The following is a 21,008-nucleotide window of genomic DNA, read 5'->3' as shown; positions in this document are numbered from 1 at the left end:
CACTGCCTACCCCTTTAACGCAAAGCATATTGTGAAAAGGGGCTTTATTCAAAAGGCAGCTTTAAGCCACATTAAGTGGCGTAATGCTGCCTTGTAAATAAGGCAAAGCCCCTATCACCAAGGAAATGTCACAATAAGCGGCGTTCCCGTGGCAATAGGGGCTTGTACATATGCCCCTGTATGTGATTTTTATGGTGTTTTATATTACTGGCGTTTGCATGATGACACAGTTTTTCTTCAGAGCAAAAATGTGGTCTATCTTTGTGGGACATTGAGCAAGCAAAACCAGCAGGTACCATCATGAACATCTCCATTCTCAGATACTTTGCGTTTCAGCTTTACAAATCTGCTAAATTTCCATGATTTTGTACTTCAACCGGACCAAAATACATTGCAATGTTTAGGACATTCCAAATGAGCACATCATGAGACCTCCCTAGTTCATTTATGGGCTACACTGATTCTTTCAAAACAGTGGTGTTCTTACCAAGCATGTTTTGAAGTCAGTGCATCACTTGAGCGGCAACCAATTAATAGGCTGGCAAAACACATATTAGACAACCTGGCTATTTCATGACCACAACACGGGGGAAATGTCTTTGTTTTATGACAAGGTCAAACTTTCTAGTATATGATAGCAACACTTATCAAATTCTGTCATCTAGCTCCAAATGTGGCGAGTTCTAAGAGGAGACTAGCAAATACTACACCCATAGTTGTGATGCTGGCAGTATGGACCCTGTAATGGTGTTTGGCCTTGTAAATATGTGGATGAAACACAGCATGCAATTCTCTGTGGATAGCAGGAGGCATACGCTTTTTGATATGTACAAACACACATTTGGGTAGGAACCGTGAACATGTAATATGTGTTTTTTTTAAACTTTATTTAAGGGTTTCTCAAATAAAATATTGAGTAAATTAATACACATTGCGAATTACAGAACAGCGTTTGAAAAATAGACATCAATAAAGTACATCCCCACTATCCGACATGTTATACAACCACTGCAAATTATGATGAAGGACAGAATCACCAAGAGCAGCCCCAAAACAATAAATTTGCAGATCCCCTTTGGAAAATTAACCACATAGCCCATCAGCGCGACCTCGGGAGAGGGTGTAATGTCCATCTTCACCATGTGTCCCAATGTGCAAAATATTTCTACCCAGTATGTACTGATTTTACCTCAAGTCCATGTGAGATGTGCAAAATCTGCGTGTGCGGCCCCGCATTTCAAATGAACGTAGGGTTTGTTTGGATCAATCTTGTGAATCTTCGCTGGAGTTACATAAACTTGTGCCGACTGTTTAAGGAAATTTCCCTAGTCTGCAAACAGCACGCAGTCCATTGGTCATCCAGGATCGGGTGTCCCAGATCAGTCTCCCATTTCTCCTGAATTTTGCAATCGTCAGTCTGGATGATGTCAGTGCATGCCCTGTATACTTCAGAAATTAGATTGCATTCAAGAACTATAGAGAGTCGAGTGAGTTGTTCTGGCTCAAGTGGGAATCCCGGTAGCATTGACCTCATTGCCGAATGTACCCAATTAAGAATGAACCGATCCATAAACATTGCCTCACTGAATCTGTCTCCCTCAGCTATAGAGAAAACCTGCCCACCAGAGAACAAATCCATGACTTTACCTATGTCTTATTTGGAGCGCGTTTTTTCCACCAGTCTTTCGCCTGTGATTGGGATCCAATTTGTATTAATTATCGGGAGTCCAGGAGAGTATAATATGGGAGCCCTGATGATTCTAATCAGTTTTTTCCAGGCCCAGCTGGTGGTAGAGACTGTTTGTATGTCATTTGGGTCTCGAGGGAGACCCTGAGGCAGCATTGTGTTTAGAGAGTCAGGAAGGAATAAATTGGCCTCCGGATGCAAGTACGGGATTCTGGCGTCGGGATGGAACCAAGTGTGAGCATAGCTGCACTGCGCCACAAAATAAAATAACTGATGGTTGAGTGCCCCAAATCCGCCTCTATCATTAGGAAGCGTCAAAACCTCCCAAGGGGCCCTGGAATCTTTCCACCCCAGGTAAGCCTAATGAGAAGAGTGCGTAATGAGAGGAAACTGTTCGGGAGCAGTATAGGAATGTTATTAAACAATTAGAGAAATTTGGGGAGTATAACCATTTTAATTAAAGCAACCCGACCAGCAATCGAAAGGGGGAATCAAATTAATTTTTTGACCTGTGTCTCGAGTTTGTGCACAGCCATAATTTAGTCCGATTATTTGGGCAGTGTACAGGTGAATATGTATACCTAAATATTTGATAGAGTCATCGCACCACTCCAGAGAAAGCTCACAATCCCAATGTGTTGTGCTAGTGGTGAGAGGAAATATAACTGATTTGTGCCAGTTTATCCCCAAACCTGAAAAGCACCCAAACCTAATAATTTCCCTTATCAAGGGTTCAAGGTTTGCCTGCGGGTCCCGGAAGTACAGAATAACATCATCCGCATATAGGGAACCCAGCAGGGGACCTGCACGGAAATTGAGTCCTCTCTGCAGATGCCTCTCCTGAAAGAGGCAAACAAGAGGGTCCATTGCCAGAATAAACAGGAGCGGTGATAACGGAAAGCCTTGTCTGGTGACCCTCTAGAGAGAGAAGGAGCGAGAAACCGTGCCATTTGAACGGATCCTGGCAGTAGGGCCATGATACAGGTGAGCCTTGTGATTAATGAATCCCATGGGCATTCCCATCCTGCGCATAACCAAAAGAAAGAAGGGCCATTCCAGGGAGTCAAAAGCTTTCTCCCTGTCAAGGAGAATTGCTGCAGCTGGAGTTTCAGGATATATTCTGTGCAAGACTGCGAACAGTGTTCTTAAATTCAGGGAGGGGTTGTATGGGGCACAAACCCAGACTGAGCTAGGGAGATTTTTCTATCAAGTAATAGAGAGAGTTTCATCTTGTCCAGGAATTTATAGTCTAAATTTAACAAAGACAGTGGTCTGTAAGAACTACAGAGAAGAAGATCCTTCCCAGGCTTTGGGAGTAAAACAATCACGCCTTCACGGAGCAAAGGCTGTAGCTCAAAACTACAGAGAAGAAGATCCTTCCCAGGCTTTGGGAGTAAAACAATCACGCCTTCACGGAGCAAAGGCTGTAGCTCATTTCACCCTAGTGCCTCATTGTAAACATCTAGCAGTCTTGGAGCCAGTAAGTCTTTGTAGGATTTGAAAAATTCAACAGTGTACCCATCAAGGCCTGCTGCAGTGGATCCATTTAGCACCTCAATAGCGCTTATTATCTCTCTCAGAGGAGAAGGGTTCGCCCAGAAAATCTTGCATGTATTTTTCTACATATACCAAGGCAATTTTGGAAAAACATTCTTCCTGTAGGCGGAGTGGTCTTGGAAATGTAAAGTGCACTATAATAAGTCAAGAATAAATCCCAAATTTCAACGGTGTCAGTGAGTTGTCAGTGAGTTGTTGTCCTGATAGGGATTTAAGTTCTGTGATATAGGAGTTGCCATAGGGGGTCTTAGCTGACAACCCAAGGAACGCCCTGGCCTCTCCCCCTCGCTAAAGTGACAAGCGATCGCATATGTACTAAGGAAGTGGATTTCCCTCTTGGCCGCCTTGCAAAATTCAGAGAGCAATGATAGTCATCTCCTGGCACCATCACGGTGAGGGGAGTGGAGTATCTCACTGTCAATAATATCTAGCTGCTGTTCGAGGCAGGGCAGGGGCGCCCTGAGATCTTTCAATACTCCTGTGTGCTTGGCATTGTAAGCCTTAGAGGCTCCCGAAGCACTGCCCAGGTATCTAATGACCCAGTGTTTAATTCAAAATATTCAACTATGGCCTCCTTGATCTCAGTGAAAAACAGGTCATTATTCAAGGCTTTGCCCGGAAATCTCCACAGTCTTTTCTGATCCTCAGGCCTTGGGACGCTAACCTGTAACACCACCGGGGAGTGATCTGAATATGTTCTTGGGAGTGTCTTGGTGGTCTTGTACCACGTGGCTAAGCCCGGGGAGTATAACCAGTAATCCAACCTGGTCCATGTATCATGTTGTGCCAAGTAATATGTATAGGCGTTGGAGGTAGGGTTGTGATGTTTCCAAATGTCGATCAGATTCAGAGAGTCACACATTTCTATGAGGGCATGTCGTGCACATGGTTTTGTGTCGGGGTGGTGGAAGAGCTATCTAAAACGTGGAGAAGCAATGGGTTGTAGACGCTACCCATTAATGTAAAATCAGAGCCCATCTGGAGAACGAAAGAGTGGAGTTTGTGAAAGAACTCGGGCTATCATTTTTTGGGGCATATAGGCATTTCAGTGTAACATTGTGGCCCAACAATTATCCCATGACTATGGTGTCACGGCCTTCTACATCACAATGGGCCTTGAGAAAGCGAAAGGGACTCTATTTATGTATCAGTATTGCAGTGCCCCTGGCACATGAGCTGAAATTTGAGAAATAACGGTGTAGACCCCCAGCTCGCTGCAAAATGAGTGTCAGTGAACTTCAGGAGGTGTGTTTCCTGTAAAAACGCCACATCAATATGATGCTTGTGTAAGTATTGGAGAACCTGCTTTCCTTTTTTGTTATTGTTGAGGCCCCTGACATTCCTAGTAATCAAGGACAGAGGTGATCGGTCGGATAAGTCAAGTGTCGAAGTCATTCAAGCAGGTAACGTGAAAGAACATAGCAAAAAGCATGGTGTAGACTATAGCTAGAGAAGCAAGTCTGTGAATATTCCCTTGCACCCAACCCCCACTCAGTCTCACACCAACCGGCGAAAGGCACAAACCCATTCATACCATAACCATATGCATCGAGTAAACATACATATTCCAAATGCAAATGAACAGACCGATGCATTATAATCAAAAGAAGCAATAGCATGAGAAACACTCTAGGGGTGAGGCAACGCCCCGCCAGCTCCCAGCATTGTAGAGCAATGAACAATGACACATATTCTACCTAAGCATCTATGAAGGGATCTAGCTTAGAAAAGCTACAGCTTAAGATGAGTGGGGAGGACTATTCCGTGGAGAAAAGCTCCACGCTTGCTGCCGAGCCACTATGTGGGGGGACGAATTAGGCCCAGGCTCTTTCTGTTGGCTCATGTTGTTTTTGTAGGACCTGCAAAATTCCTTCACCGCTGTAGGGGAATCAAAGATGCAAGAACGGCTGTGGACATCAACTTGTAAGTGAGCTGGATATAAAAGTCTGTATCTAAGACCTAAGTTTCGCAGGGTTGCCTTGCCTTAACACCATTGTACTTTTGCCGTGCTTCCTGCACCTCGCGGGGAAGTCTGGATACAGTGCAACTGTTGAGCCCTGCTAAATGGTCTCACCGTGTTCCCTTGCTAGACGGAGTGCAGTGTCCCTGTTGCAGAAGTTCATTATTCTAGCAATGATGGGTCTCGGAGGGCAACCAGGATTGGGGCATGGGCCAAGGGAGCGATGAGCGCGCTATACAACAAATCCCGGGGTGAAGGATTCTTTCCCAAAGAAATCGGGAGCAATGTTTCTGTGAAGAGGTCCATGCGACCAGTGTTGGTGGATTCGGGTACCACGAGAATGTGTAGATTGTTGCGCTGACTGACAGATTTGAAGTCCTCGTTCTTGATGGCAACTTCTTTTAGGATGTTTTTACATGCGCTGCAGACCTTTAGTGTATTGCGCAGCTCCATTCTCAAGGTCTGACACCCTCCCCTCCACTGTGTCCATTCGACATTCATGGATGTCGATTTTGGCGCCCAACGTATCTAGTAGTTTTTCGAGCGTGTCGAACCTGACTGATAATGCTCTGAATCCGGCCCTCAATTCCACCAGGAGGGATGCGGCCAGGTTGATAGTAAGTGCCATGCTCTGAACACCGTCCGCAATGTTGGTGTCTGGGACAGGCACAACAACTGATGGTGTGACCAAGAACGCACATCAAATGGGTCTACATGTGCTGACTGCTGTGAAAAAGCAAAGGTGATGGAGGCAGTTGCAGGTCTGGTGCTTCTCCCACAGGGCACAGGGAATGGAAAAAATGGCGGCAGGACAGCGTTCCTCTACCGGACTATTAATTAGCCCTCAGGGCATCTCTCAGCTACGTCCGTATCGTGCAAAGGGGGCCGCGCACCTAATCCGGGCGAGCAGAGCATGGCTCGCCGGCAGTATGCCCTAAAGTGCCATGTCCCCCCCCTGCCAGCACAGTACAAGCAGCTGGGTGGCTGCCTCCCTGTCCCTCCTGCGGACCCTGTCACTGCCTGGCCTACAGGTGTGATGCAAGTCTCGCACACGCTCCCCGGTCCAAGCCTGGATCCAGAGCGAGCTGAGAAAGTTTCAACGGGGGTTCAGGGGGTGGGAAAGGCTTGCCGGGCGACACATTCACCGGGCCAACGTCCGGATTTGAAGTCCTAGAGGGGCTACCCTAATGGCAAAGAGATCATACTCGAGGCCGGGGATGCAAGGCTACGCACAAGGCCGCTCGGGAGAGTTGGGAGAGGGCACACCCCAAGCCCGTTTAGGCCCGGTGAAGTCTAGATTGTGGAGTTACGTGGAGTCCGCGATCACTCCAGGTCTTCTCTTCACATAGCTTGTAACGGGATCAGAAGTTGAAGGAAGCTGCAGACATTAGTTTGAGAGCAGGAAGCGTTTTGCAGGATGAGCTTGGCGGAGCTTCAGTGCAGCGCGTCCTTCATGGTCTACTGCCTGGCTATGCCCCCAGCTACATATGTGGTTCTGTAGAACTGGCCAGAGCGTTCACTTTGAAAACATATTAGTGGTATTTTGATGGACCATATATCCGGGGCACAACAAACTGGCACAGTATTTGGAAGAGATTTGTGGGTGATCTTGAATAAGCTTTTGGCACATTTATTATACTGTCCAGTTAGTTGCAGTGAAGCATAAAATAAGTATGCAAAGCAGATGTACAGAATTTTGCCTGATGCTAACAGTCAATATCTCTGGATTGATAGGAGTGCAAGGATCTTCTGGGGCTGGTGGATGCATGAGGTTGCATATGTTGTTTACGTTCAAATCAGTTTTATTGCATTACAAACATCAAAAGTGTAAGCGAGAGCTCGCTTCAATAACAAAACAATTCAATATCACTTCCAAGTCCACTGTAAAAACAAAGCATTATTCGTCACCTACATGTCTACCTCAGGCTCCCCTTCTATCCCCCTCCCACAATGAACACAATCCAGAGTCGCTAGAAGAAGCATAGAAATACTATCTAAACCTATCCTATCTATGAGCAGAGATAGGCTTTGTAAGTGGGAGCGTAAAGAGTTTGGATTGCGCCCTGTGCTTTTAAATCTACAGTGATGTCAAGGGTTTCTTTTGTGGATGCCTTATATGAGAATGTGTTATAAATAAGTAATCCCCTGTCACTGCTCAAAATGTCCTCTTTCCGCTATACTTTCCAAAAGCTGGTAAGGCAAAGCAATCTTACAACCTGGTTCAAAATGTTTGATAATTACGTTGTTACAAGCCACCCAGGATTTTCTCTCAAAATATCGCCTGCTGAACCTCCTGTGGTCACTCTGCCTGGCTTGTGTTGACTGTTGGCATTGTTCCTTAGAGGAATCTGTGTGAAAGCTCTCTTCCCTCAGGTACTTGAAAGACAGTTCTGCCCCAGCGAGCACAATATGGTAAAAACGATAAGGAAGAGAGGTCCTCCTTTGGCACGGACCCACAATCGCATTATGGAGCTGGTTAGATGTAAACTGGTATAGACATGTGATATTTTTTGGTTGCATTACTATTTCTAGCTTCTCATAATGGCATAAGTCTCAGGTGGCAGTGAAGGATGTCAAAGATCCATTGAGGTGAGTCAGGGGTGTCATTCAGGTCTGCCACCAGAGTGTACAATTATTGCCTGCACATTGGTGAAATCATACTTCAAATGCCTTATTTTATTTTCCTACTTCCTCTATGGTGCGGTTCTCCATCCCCATGTTATTCATTTGATTTTTGAAGTCTGCCAAACAAACGGATCCCTGTAGCTGATCACACTAGCAAGGGCCTTCTGTGCCAACACTGGGTGCCAAAGATGTAAGTTACTTGAGTGTCAACACTATTGAGGACTGCATGCACTATGATGCAATGGGTGGGCAGGTGAAGGAAGACCAGCAGTGAGTTTGCCTTCTTAAATGTTTATATATATTAGGATGACAAATTTTGTGGATCCCCTGTGCCTTTGGAGTAGTACAGAACCTAAAATACTTAAAGCAGCTTGCCAACCAGCCCCAGACTAACTCGACTGCTTCTTACTAATGAGTGTCAATTATATATAAAACATTTGTCCAAGAATAGCCAGCACTGGATGTGCCAACATTGGGTGGTGAAAACTTGAGTGAATCTATCAACACTATTGAGGGCTGCAATTAGCATAAAGGATTAAGAGGACTGCAGCGTCACAGTTTACGTTGATCATGAAGTCTGCTTTTTCTCAGTAAAGGTCTTCTTTATCTTCAGTGTATTGGGCTCCATCTCAGTTATGTGGTTTGATATGTATCAGAAGAGGTTTACTTGCATTCTGGGGCAGGATTTTGTTCAGCTGTGGCTAACTCCTCATATACCATCTTTTAGAATGCTGCTCAGCCTTCAATCAATCAATCAATCATTCAGGGATTTGTAGAGCACACTACTAACCTGTGAGGGTCTCGAGGCACTTAGAGGGGGGATTTTGGCAGCTCCAGGCATCCGAAAGCCAGGTCTAGGGTCTTTACCTGACTCTGGTCATCCAAAAAGCCAGGTCTTGAGGCTGTTCCTGAATGCTTGCAGCGTGTTGATTCATCTGATGCTGAGGAGGAGTTTGTTCCAGGTCTTTACCGCAATGTAGGAGAAAGACCTGCCTCCTGTTCTGGCTCGTTGGATGCAGAGGATTTCAGCCAAGGCCAGGTCATCAGATCTGAGGTTTCTCTTGGGAGTGTAGAAGGAGATTCTTTTGTTGCAGTATTAAGGTCCGATGTTGTGGAGGGATTTTCAGGCATGTGTAAGCAGCTTGAAGGTCACTCTTTTTCAACAGAGAGCAAATGGAGGTCTCGTAGGTGCTGGGTGATATGGTCTTGTCATGGGATGCTGAAGACAAGTCTGGCAGTGGCGTTCTAGGTGGTCTGGAATTTGTGGAGTAGAGATTTGTTGATTCCAGCATAGAGGGCGTTCCCGTAGTCCAGCCCGCTGGTGATTAGTGCATGGGTGTCGGTCTCTCTGAATTCGGCGGGATTCATCTGAAGGTCTCGTGGAGTATGCAGAGGGTGTTGAAGTATGTGGCGAATATGAAGTTGATCTATCTGTTCATGGTGAGGGAGGAGTCGATTCCAAGGTTGCAGGCATGGTCCGTGGGTATGGGAGGGTTAGCAGAGGCTGGGGGCCACAAGGTGTCATCCCACACAGAAAGGGTGGATCTGAAGATGAGGACTTCCATTTTCATGGAGCTGTAGCTTCAGGCAATTGCTTCTCATCCAGGTTGCGACATTCTTCATTCCTTCATGGAAGTTGTGCCTGGTGATGTCGGGTTCCTTAGTGAGGGAGAGAATGAGCTGGGTGTTGTTGGCACAGGATACTATACTGAGTCCGTGTTTTTTGACAATGGTTGCGCGGGGCCATTTAGATGTTGAAGAGCCTGTTGCAGAGGCAGGATCCTTGGGGTACTCTGCATCTGATCTCTGTGGGTTCAGAGAGGAAGGGGGGAAGTCTGATTCTTTGAGTTTGGCAGCGAGGAAGGAGCAGATCCAGTCTATGGCAGTTCTCTGTATGCCGGCAGCATGGAGTCTGGCTGCTAGTATGCTGTGGGGGTGTGGAAAGCTGCTGAAAGGTCTAGTAGAATGAGGGCTGTGGAGTGGCCTTGGTCAAGGATGTTCAGATGTCTTCTGTGGCGCCTAGGAGGGGGGTCTTGGTGCTGTGGGTGCTGCGGAAGCCGGATTGAGATGTGTTGAGGATGTTGTTGGATTTGATGAAGTTTGTTAGCTGGGTGTGGATGATTTTCCCTGTGACTTTGGCAGAGAAGGGGATGAGGAAGATGGGCAAGTAGTTCTTGAGGTCTGTTGGGTCTGCGGTGGGCTTTTTGAGGAGGGGTTTGACTACTGCACGTTTCCCGTCATAGGGGAACGTGCCTGTTCGAGGGTGCAGTTGATTGTCCATCGTAGTTTTGGTTGCGATGGTGGAGGCGGCTCAGTAAAAAAAAAATTAAAAAAAGTGGAAGATATGCAATGGGCAGGGGTCATTTTGTGCTCCGGAGTGTATGCTCCTCATGGTATTTTTCAGTATCTTCTGTGCTGACAGCCTTTGCTTGTACTGTACAATATTTTGTATGTGTAATTTATGAAGTGCTCTATGTGCAGTTTCATGATTTTCACATGATATTGTATGTGTTGAATCATGACATCTGCACAGTCAGGCATACATCAATTAACCCTGCCTTAATTTCGAAATGGGGCAGATAGACTCACAGCTATGCTCATATCCATATTATGGATTTTACATTCGTAAATATCTTACATATGTATGGCTAGTTAAGTATTCTAACACGTTTGTAGATTTTGATTCCTAGTTTTCTTTTTTTTTATTAGGCCCTAAGCTTGCTGGACAGCATTTTTCTAGGCTAGTTTTTGGGAACCTTAGGCCATATTATCAAGAAAGGGGGATACATTATTGCCAATTTTCTCGGCAGGAAACAGCCGCTAAAGTGGCGATAATGGGCTTGATAAGATGCCCTAGTGAATTCCCATAGAAGCCCAGGTTAACACCAGAACCTGGGCTTCTATGGGAATTCAGAAGGGCATATTATCAAGCCCATTATCGCCAATTTAGCGGCAGTTTTCTGCCAATAAAAGCGGCGATAATGTATTGCCCTTTCTTGATAATATGGCTCTATGTTTCACTATTGATGGAGCAAGGTTTCGTAAGTAAGAAACTTGCTTGGATGCAATCCTCTCAAATAACATGTAATATTGTAATTAACCTGTTCGTAAATACTAATAATTGCATTACATGTTTTACATTGAATCTAGGGGAAGCTTGCCCATGTGTTTTACTAATAAGTAGCCCAAGTGTCTAAAAATGGCTGCCGAAAATGCTGCAACTTTCTGCGCATGCGTCTACTGCACCTAAATAGTATGACGTCTTTTACTTTTGGGGGGAAATTTTGCAGCTGAGCAATAGCTATAAAAATGGGCGCTTGAAACTCACATGTTAATGCACATGCTATGCTTAAACTAAACCCTGCATGTTTTATTAAACTGCTAATGCAAAGGTAAAAATAAATGAAAGGGATTAGAGTAGGAATAAGTGGTATACTGTGCATTAATTTATTTTCGTATTTTAACATGTCTTTCTCAAACTCTATTATTAGTTCGTTTTCAGGCCTGGAGGGTGACTGAAATCCCTATCCCACCTGACCTGTGCGCAAGCGCACCCAAACCCGTCCGGATCCATGATGTGTCATTTGAAACTCAGCCAAGGACGCTCTAGCAATGAAGCGCTTGGGAACCTCACTTTTCGACCCGGAGAAGGGAAGGAAAAAAAGACAACATTTGCATACATTGTATTTGTTCCTAATGTGAAATACGGGTGGGAATAATGCTTGGGAAAATAAAATTAAGGAGGGGTAATATTGAACAATGTACTAAAGAAAAAGCATTACATTAGTATGGTGTGATGACCTCTCCCCATCTCCCTGTCCAATCAGAAATAGGGGTTTTAACGAATATTGAAACATTGGGGGGTGGTACATACGCATAGAATAGTATAACTAAGGTAGGTTTAGTCAGTTAATGCCACAGACCCATCACCGATGCAGATGACTGCAGATGCCATAGAGGTCAGAGATGCTGTTCAAGCACTCTAATAGAAGAATCGAGAGAAAAGAGACGAGAGAGAGAAGAGTCGGAGAATTGCAGAAGAAGAAGAATATGTCCATCCAGAGGGGCAAGAATCGAAGAGAGCAGTACCAGAGAGGGGCGCAACACTGGTGTTGCACTTAGAAGAGGTCACCTATTATGTCCTGAACCTGTCCTGAACTGTCCACTCCTGACTCCTCTGGAGTTTCCTTTCCAGCTCCTTGGACAGGGGTTGGTCCTCACACCATTCTAGGTAAATATAATTCTGTGTAGAAGGTCCTTGCACAGTTCATTGATTCCACCCTTTCCAGGTCCCATTGTCATGAGATTTTACTAAGTCATTGTGTCTTACTCTTGATCATTATTTCCTTAAAGAAACTGGAGTTTGACATGTATTGGTATCTCACTCACAAAATGATTAACAAGATAAAACTTTTAAAACTCTCTTGAGTCTGTGGTCAATTTGAGAATAAAGGTTAAATGTCATTTCTACCTATTCTGCTAACAACCTGATCTATTGACCCGAGGAGACTTCAGAAACAAAGGTGATAGGGTCGGTAAGAATTGGCGTAAAAGTAAAATCATCATGAGGTAAATAAAATTGATCGCAGCAGTGATTATCGGCTTATGTGTGAATTTTTATGGGCCCTGGTGAATATGGTAGTTTATGAATAATCCAAGCTGGTTATCTCGCTGGATCACTATCTAGAGAGAAATTTCATGACAAAATAGCTTCACTTTTGTGTTTACATCTTCTTCCTGTGAGTAGGCAGTGACAAATGGTATGCAACAATAAATATCAGTGAATATCCTGGAAATAAACATGTATAGTTGAATTTTCAAAGAAACACAAAAGAGTTATGGGATTTTTTGAGTTCATCAGTGAAGTATTGCTGAAGTCCTATGGCACAGTGAGCAAGGGACCCACATGAGGGCAGACTGTTCAAGAGAAGGATGTCTAGCAAAGAAAAACATAAAAATGGAAGGAAGGAATGCTGAATTACTAGAGATCTCAAGATAGTCCACCATTTGCTTTACTCATCATTCAACTTTAGACAGGGACAACCTTTATTCACATCAGCCTCAATCCTGCCTCTTTGGGAACATTTAGGCCCAAACTACATTGCCCTACATTCCCTTTTTAGGGCAGGAAAGGTTTTAGTGAGGTGCAGCTTAAGTCCATGCAAAAGTGAGCACAGTGCCCACATCTGGGCATGTCATCTGCACGTAGGGCACCTCAATAAGAAATACAAAAGGCTAAAGTTTGGATCCCTTGAATTAATCTTAGCACTGGTGATTATTCTGGCCTGCATCCCAGTCCATTGTTTCATGTGTCACTGTGTCATTTCCCACAGCATACAACCTTCTGCAAATCAGCAGACTGCAGCACACGTGGTAAGAGGAAATAACAGGGAGGAATAAATATATTTCTCCTTGTTAAGTCTGTGTTGGGAAGGTGAACCATTTTGACACAATCACAGGTTTATTGACCATAGTAAATATGGGAATGCATCAGAATCCATGTGTGGGTGCAAGGGAACGCCCACGCTCCATCCATATAATGTTTTTGTGAATGCCAGCAAGTCATACATCTTCAGGATGTAAACCTCCAAGAGCACTTTTGCACATCTCTTTGCAAATCTGGCCTGTAAATTACATGGGACACGAGGACGAGGTGTAAAAGTGGGCGAGGTTTCCTAACAGCAAAATAAAAAAAATATTCTAGGGAAAACTAGACAGTACACAGGAGTAAAACAATACTCGTATATCATATGTCTGCCAACACTTGCTCCGCTGATCTAACTCATGTTTAAAATCTTAGTTAAAGCTTTGAGTCTTTTCTCAGACTTATAAATGACTTTACAGCCATAGAGATGTGTTATTTATACACACATAAACTGACTGTCGCACTTCTTTTACTGCCATACAAGCGCCTGTCCAATTTGCAAACATTCACAACTACGCTATAATAAAATATGCAATACGTTGTTAAATTGTGAGCTTCCGAAGCTCATTAAAAATAATGAATAATGTTATTCTGAGGCTCAACCATCTGTTTATTTAGGATCCGACAGACGTAAAAACAGCAGAAACTCAATGCATGTGAAGAATGCTGGTGCCAATGGAATAGATCATAGTGGCATCTTTATGTTTTTATGGAGTTACATTTGTTTATATTAGTATTTATTCAGAACCTCTAACTTGCAGTTACATAATTAAACAAACATGGTGTACTTCATCCGTGTACCTCATTTCTTAGCCAAGAAGTACATTAATATAGAAGTTTTATTTTATCACTTTAGTTTGGTTTACATCAATTTTCTCCGAGGTTCTCTCCTCTCAGCATTTCTCTTCTTTCTCTGGGATGGGAGACACCGATTCTTTTTCCTGCAAGCCTCTTGTAATTTGTGCTATTTATCTGTTAGGTTGTCTTACAATACACTAGTGCAGTTGCAGTCTCATTGAAGAGATCTGGAGAAAAAGGGACGGAGATTTAGACAGGGTGGTGAACGTAATGCGAATGAGGAGGGACAAGGAAGACAAGAAGGCGGGAATGCAAGTGTTTGAAGGCTGTAATATTGGGAAAGATATCCCACAATTCCCCCTACGACACTCCAGATTTTGGCTGCAATGGCTGCAGTAGACGCATGAAGATGAATGACTTCAGGTTGAGTTCTCTTGCACAGTAATGATGTCTAGCCTGTAGGGTAAGTCTAGTTTTACTTCTCCAACTAGTTAGGATAAATGAGAAATATCATCCTACAAGTGTGCTGCAGGACCTATTACACATGCATAACTGCATCTGGCTCAAGGATGTAACGCTCAACATATACCTGATAATTCAGGGGCATATTATCAAGGACAGGCGATACATTATCGCATCTTTTATCGGCAGGAAACTGCCAATAAAGAGGCGATAATGGCCTTGATAATATGCTCTATGAATTCCAATCGAAGCCCATGTTAGATGTGAACACATCTAACATGGGCTTCGATTGGAATTATCGGCAGTTTCCTGCCCATAAAAGCGGCGATAATGTATCGCCTGTCCTTGATAATATGCCCCTGTTCCTAGGGATATGCATTCAGCCGCAGAAGGCAGAAAATTCAGCTTTCTGTTTATCCCGTTCTTTACTGTCACAGGTCCAGGTGGAGCCAGATAGGGCAAGCCACTGACAACCTAGAGGCAAGATCAAGGAAGCGGTGCGGGCACAATATTTATCGATGTTTCTTGGATGTAGGCCTTAAGCAATAGCAATGTCTTGCTATTGCTGTAGCTGGCACTACCTTTAACCACCACAAAACGTCAATCACGATGACAGAAAGGCAAGATCTCAATTCCAAATTGATGTAGATGCCCAAATGAACTGCAATTGACAACAAAACAGGTATGACACAGAGAAGACACCACCACAGCATATACTCTGAAGTAAAAATTTGCTGAACACACCATTGCATTCAATCAGCAAACAAAATACTAATGACATAACTTCCTATTCAGGAATGCCAAGCTCTTTTGTCAATCCATAAAGAACATCAGAACCTTGACTGTCATCCCAAATTGGGTCAATGACCTACCTACGTCGATCGCCCCAAGTCTGTTTGGCTGTAAGGTTTTAACTGAAGGAGCCATCAGGGGCTCACACTAGCTGAAACATGATAGTCCATCTGACACTAAAGAGAGTGGGCAGACCGACAGATAGCAGACAGGTTACTCTGCCACGTTTGTGGCCAAGTACCCTGTTTGCCAAACAATAACTATGGCCTTACAATCCATCTATTCTGTACATGAGGTGATTCTGGTGTTTTTCTTTTGAAGAATTTAGGGGAGAATGGATTCAGATTACCTGAGCATTAGCCAGTAAATAACAGACTCCCTAGTGAATAACATAGGGATTTTACGTTACCTGTGTGTTAATTATTAATTGCTAACAGAATCAAAATCATAAGGATTATCTATTCCTTCAAAACGAACAGGGACAGACAAGTTCACTGCATAATAGCCCTGGACCAGAGTAATTTGGACTCCACCCTTCGACGTCTTGACTGTGCCATATATATGTGCATGTAGTACCACATATTTGTGTGTTTTTATATCATTAACATAAAGTGGTGCACTTGACTGGAATATTGAAGGTGCATTTGCTGTATTATTCAGACATTTATATGAATGTGCATGCAAATATTTTTCTTAAAGTGATACCAAATTGCAGTTCTCATATATATCTGCCTGTGTGTAGTTTGAGTAATTTTGTTAAATCTAGATATACTCAGGTATTCATTTCAATAGAACCATGCATTTATTTCACAACTATATATCTATATAACGTCTATATAACGTGCGGGTACAGAGTGATAGAACTTCGTTCTATCACTCTGTACCCGCAATTCCGTAAACACCTCAAGACCTTCCTGTTCACGAAGTCCTTTGAATAAGACGCCAGCAGCTTCCCCAGCCTCCTATCCCAGGACCTTGTTAACTATAGCGCCAAGAAACCGCTGGTATACGTGCACTCTATAAGTAATTTTAAACTAAAAACTCAAACTATATATATATATATGTGTATATATATATGTCTTGTCTGTAAATAAAGCAACCTTGGGAAAATCAACCCCGTGAGTGTGGATAATTCTTTGGTAACGGAAGAATTGGAGCACAATATATATATATATATATATTTTTCACTGAAAAAACCATAGGTTTCAGCCATGTTATAGTTAGCTGGACATTTCTCTCATACAAAACCATTGAAATTCCCCTGTTATAGTTAGTTTAGCTAACTATAACTCGCGCACCCGCAATCCACTGCGGATGACGTCACATATTACATCACTCATGACATGGTCAGTGACATCACTCATGACATCTTAAATGGCATCACTGATAACATCACTGATGACATCATCCAGTGAATGTGTGTCTTTCTGAAAAATAAATATTTTTTTAAATATTATATCTAATGGTTGATGAAAGAATAAATGGGCAAATAAGTGTCTAAATGGATGTTGTTTTTGTAAAATTGATTGTATAACTGACTTATTAAGTGTATCTTAGTGAATACATGCATTAGCGAGTAATGTTTAAATATGTAAATATCTGTATCAGTATCTCACTTTGTATATAAGTGTCTGCATGGGTTGGTGAGTACATGAGTGTGTATATGGGTTATTAGTTGGTTTTTTGAGTATCAGTATGAGTGTCTCTATGGTTCGGTGTGGGATATTACTTAGTGCATGGATGCATGAATAAATGACTCACTGTTTGTATGTTGTTGAATCTAACTGCCAGAAGATGCCGACAGCCATTCTCTGTCCCGGCTTTCGTTAATCAGAAAAACGACCATATCTTGACCCGCACAGTTCGAGTCTGCATCACGGCATTCGATCGTAAAGTACGGAGTTACATAGGAGTATATATCCGAATAGACACCTTTATCCGTTCCGTAGAAAGTGTCTGGGCTTATTATTATTATCTAGGTGACTATATTGAAACCCTATATGATATTTCATTTTAAGGAGTCTCAATCAACTCGTCTGTGATATGTGCTACCGACTATCTTTCGATTGCACATGGTTTTAATTCAAAGAAAATAATATATGAAAAAAGAGAGATATTGACTTGACGACAATCGTAATGATTGATAAGATACGACAGTCCTAATACTCGGAAAGCCTTAGCTTCAAAGAAAATATTTCTACAATCTATCATCGCTACGTGCACGTGAAGGAACTCATTTTTAAGAGATTACGATAGGTTTATTTCAATCGGCACAGACTGTGATATCTTCTACACAGCTGTTTCCGATTCAAAAATAAAATCAGGCCATCGTGACTACAATAGCGAATACTGATAATTGAGACCTACTTCTTTTTTTAAAAATATCTGTGGCTCCTGAAGAAGGCGTTCCTCCAACGCCGAAACACGCGTCGATACTAATGATTGCCACTTTTTGATTTTAATTGACTATTCTGATAAGTTGTACATGATGTATTGTAATTAATTGTTTATAACTGAAATTTTGTTTCTATATGAATTATGTTATGTTTTTTATTATATGTATGTCTAATTATAGATAATATAGCTTTTTAATATATTTTGTTTCTACTGTTCTCTTCCTGCAACCGTGGTTCCCTTAGTATTGTTTTTAATACCTAGGTTTGATATACACATTATGTATGTGTTTTGAAGACAGCATGTGTGCAGGACTATATGGGTGTATGAGTGTATGTCTGGGTGTGTTAGTGAGTGAATAACTGTCTCAATAGTGTCTTTAGGAGTAAGTACATATGTTTTAAACTAGTATATGTGAGCATTGATGTATATAAGTGAGTATATATAAGAGTGAAAGATTGGAAGAGTTGTTATATAAATAAGTATGTGTTTCTATAAGTGATTGTTTAAGAGAGTAAGTATGTGTAGGTTTCTGTAGAAGTAAGTGTAGTGGTGTATGTATAGCTGTATATGCAAGTAAATGGATTTTTTTTGCATGTGTGAGTATGTGTGTGAGTAACCCTATGAATGAATATTAGTGTGTAACAGGAAGTATAGGTGTACGAGTACATATGTATGAGTGACTATAAAGAACTATTGCTGAATGAGTGGATATGTATGTAGATTTTGGAATTACTGAATAGGTTCCTCTAACTGGTATAGGTATCTCCATTGTTTTGAAAATTTTAGTTTCTATTTTTCAATCTGTTTATCAAAGGTTATATTAGGGTGAGAGGAGGTCTACCACTCTTTCACAAGGATGATGTTATCAGTGATGTCATTTGAGATGTCATGAGTGATGTCATGAGTGATGTCACTGACCATGTCATGAGTGATATAATATGTGACGTCATCAGCAGTGGATTGTGGGCGCGCAAGTTATAGTTAGCTAAACTAACTATAACGGGGGAATTTCAATGGTTTTGTATGAGAGAAATGTCCAGCTAACTATAACATGGGTGAAACCTATGGTTTTTTCAGTGAATTTCTAAGGTTTTTTAAATGCTAATTCCTAACTATAACGTATGTGAAACCTATGTTTTTTTTCAGTGAATTTCTAAAGTTTTTTAAATACTAATTCCTGACTATAACGTGTCTGAAACCTATGGTTTTTTTCAGTGAATTTCTAAAGTTTTTTAAATGCTAATTCCTGACTATAGCGTGCCTGAAACCTATAGGTTTTTCAGTGAATATATATATATATATATGCACTGGAAAACTAAACACCAGCTTCCTTTACAAAGAAATGGAAAGTTTGCATCTCTACAACCTCTCTAATTTTTCAAGATTTGCATCTTCCACTCAATGTACACATCATCCACACATACACACATCTAATTGCTGCATTCCTTAACTGTGATTATCAACTATTCTTCTCTTTTATATTCATATTCAAAGTGCAAGCCTTTTATCAAGCCTTTTTGCTGTAACTACTGTTCCAGGAATTCTGCTCATACACAGAACTGTGCGTAAAGACTTAGGACCTCAGTGTATTACCGTGTTCCAAAACCCACCTTACTACACAAACAACCTACCAGACTAGCAATCAGTGACTCATTGGTTCTTCGCCTTAGAGCATTGTTTCCTAAACCGTGGTCCGTGGACCCCCATGAGTCCCTCACACATTCCCAGAACGTCTGCAGGCAGCAGTTTTAAAAGCACTGCAAAGTATCTTGTTTAATTACCAGTTTTCAAAGAACAATAAAAATGTGAAGATAACAACAGTGATTGAGTTCCCTGCTGGAGAGGCATGAGAGTTTTGTCCAGTGACAGCTGTGACTGAACTAATGTAACACAGAGGGTTAATATGCCTACTGCAAAGAAGTGTACCATACATTTTGAAAAACAGTATTTGATATGCATCGGTCAGTGGGTTACTGCTTTTGTCACACAGATTCTTTTGTTACACTGCAGTTCATAAGTGACAATCGTAATCTAGCGCAGTGACCAAAAAACTTTCATCAAACAACTGCTTGCAAACTGCAAGGTACAAGTTAGTGACATGCTTTTTTTAGTCTTTCAGTATCCTGATGCTTCTCAAAATGTTTCTTTGGGTGGAAATACATTTTTATTGTTAAAGTCAATGCTAACCACTATGTTATGTTCTGAATCCTGAGTTTGTGCTTCTCCAGACCAGCACTCCTTAAATGTATGCTTCTCCAGACCAGTCTCCTTGGCTTAACACACTCTACTACTTCAGAAACGCAAGGCTGCACCATATTTACAAGAATATGGTGCAGCCCTGCGTTTCCCCTGCACTGGGGATACATTTAATAGGGGAAAATTGTTTATGTGCAGGAAGGTCCCCCTTCCTGCACATAAACAATAATAAATGTCATTTTCTCACTTCTATGTGTACTGCTTAATGCATCACACATGGAAGTTACAAAATGCCTTTTTATTTAAAAGATTGTTTATGTGCAGTAAGGGTCGCCTTCTTGAACATAAACAATCCAAGGCCTTTTACAAAAACGATGAGAAATTAGGCATTTCTCATTGTTTCGCCAAGTTAAGACCAGGTTTTCCCTGGCCTTAATTTTGGCCCTGCTTCCCATTTACGCTGCTCTTGTAAATAGGTAGCAGCATCAAAATCAATGGGTGTCACGGAGGAAACGCCCACCTCAAAATGCACTGCCCACCGCTTTCACGCTAAGCACTGTGTCAATGGGAGTCTTATTTACAAGGGACCGTTAAGCCACGTTAAGTGGCTTAACGTTGCCTTGTAAATAAGGCAAAGCCCCTATTGCCACAGAAAACTCTCAGAACGTGATTTTCCCATGGTGATAGGGGCCTGTAAATATACCACCAAAATCATTAGTAATTTGTGTATTTGTTTTGTGTACACATATGTGTTAATTTATTCCAAATTACGGTTTTAATGTTTGAAATTTAAATCCTACAAATTGCTTGGGGGTGGTTAATCTATGGGGGGTCCTCATGAGTCAAAAGTTTGGAAACCACTGTCCTACAACAAAAACACCAATGACTTTTCAACCCAGTACATGCCACTTAGATTACATGAAGTACCGTGGATAACAATAGCACTCTTTCATTATACTCTTACACCAGTCCAATACAAGATGTAAATAAAGAACGTGCAACTTTGAAATGTTTATTTCTAACGCCAAAATCTCATGCACAGTACCTTAGATAATACAACCACGCATATTATCACAAACAAGGTTGCCAGCATTGTTACTATTCTATAA

The sequence above is a fragment of the Lissotriton vulgaris genome, chromosome 8, assembly GCF_964263255.1.
Source record: "Lissotriton vulgaris chromosome 8, aLisVul1.2, whole genome shotgun sequence".
NCBI classification, from domain to species: domain Eukaryota; kingdom Metazoa; phylum Chordata; class Amphibia; order Caudata; family Salamandridae; genus Lissotriton; species Lissotriton vulgaris.
This window is presented reverse-complemented; position numbering follows the sequence as displayed.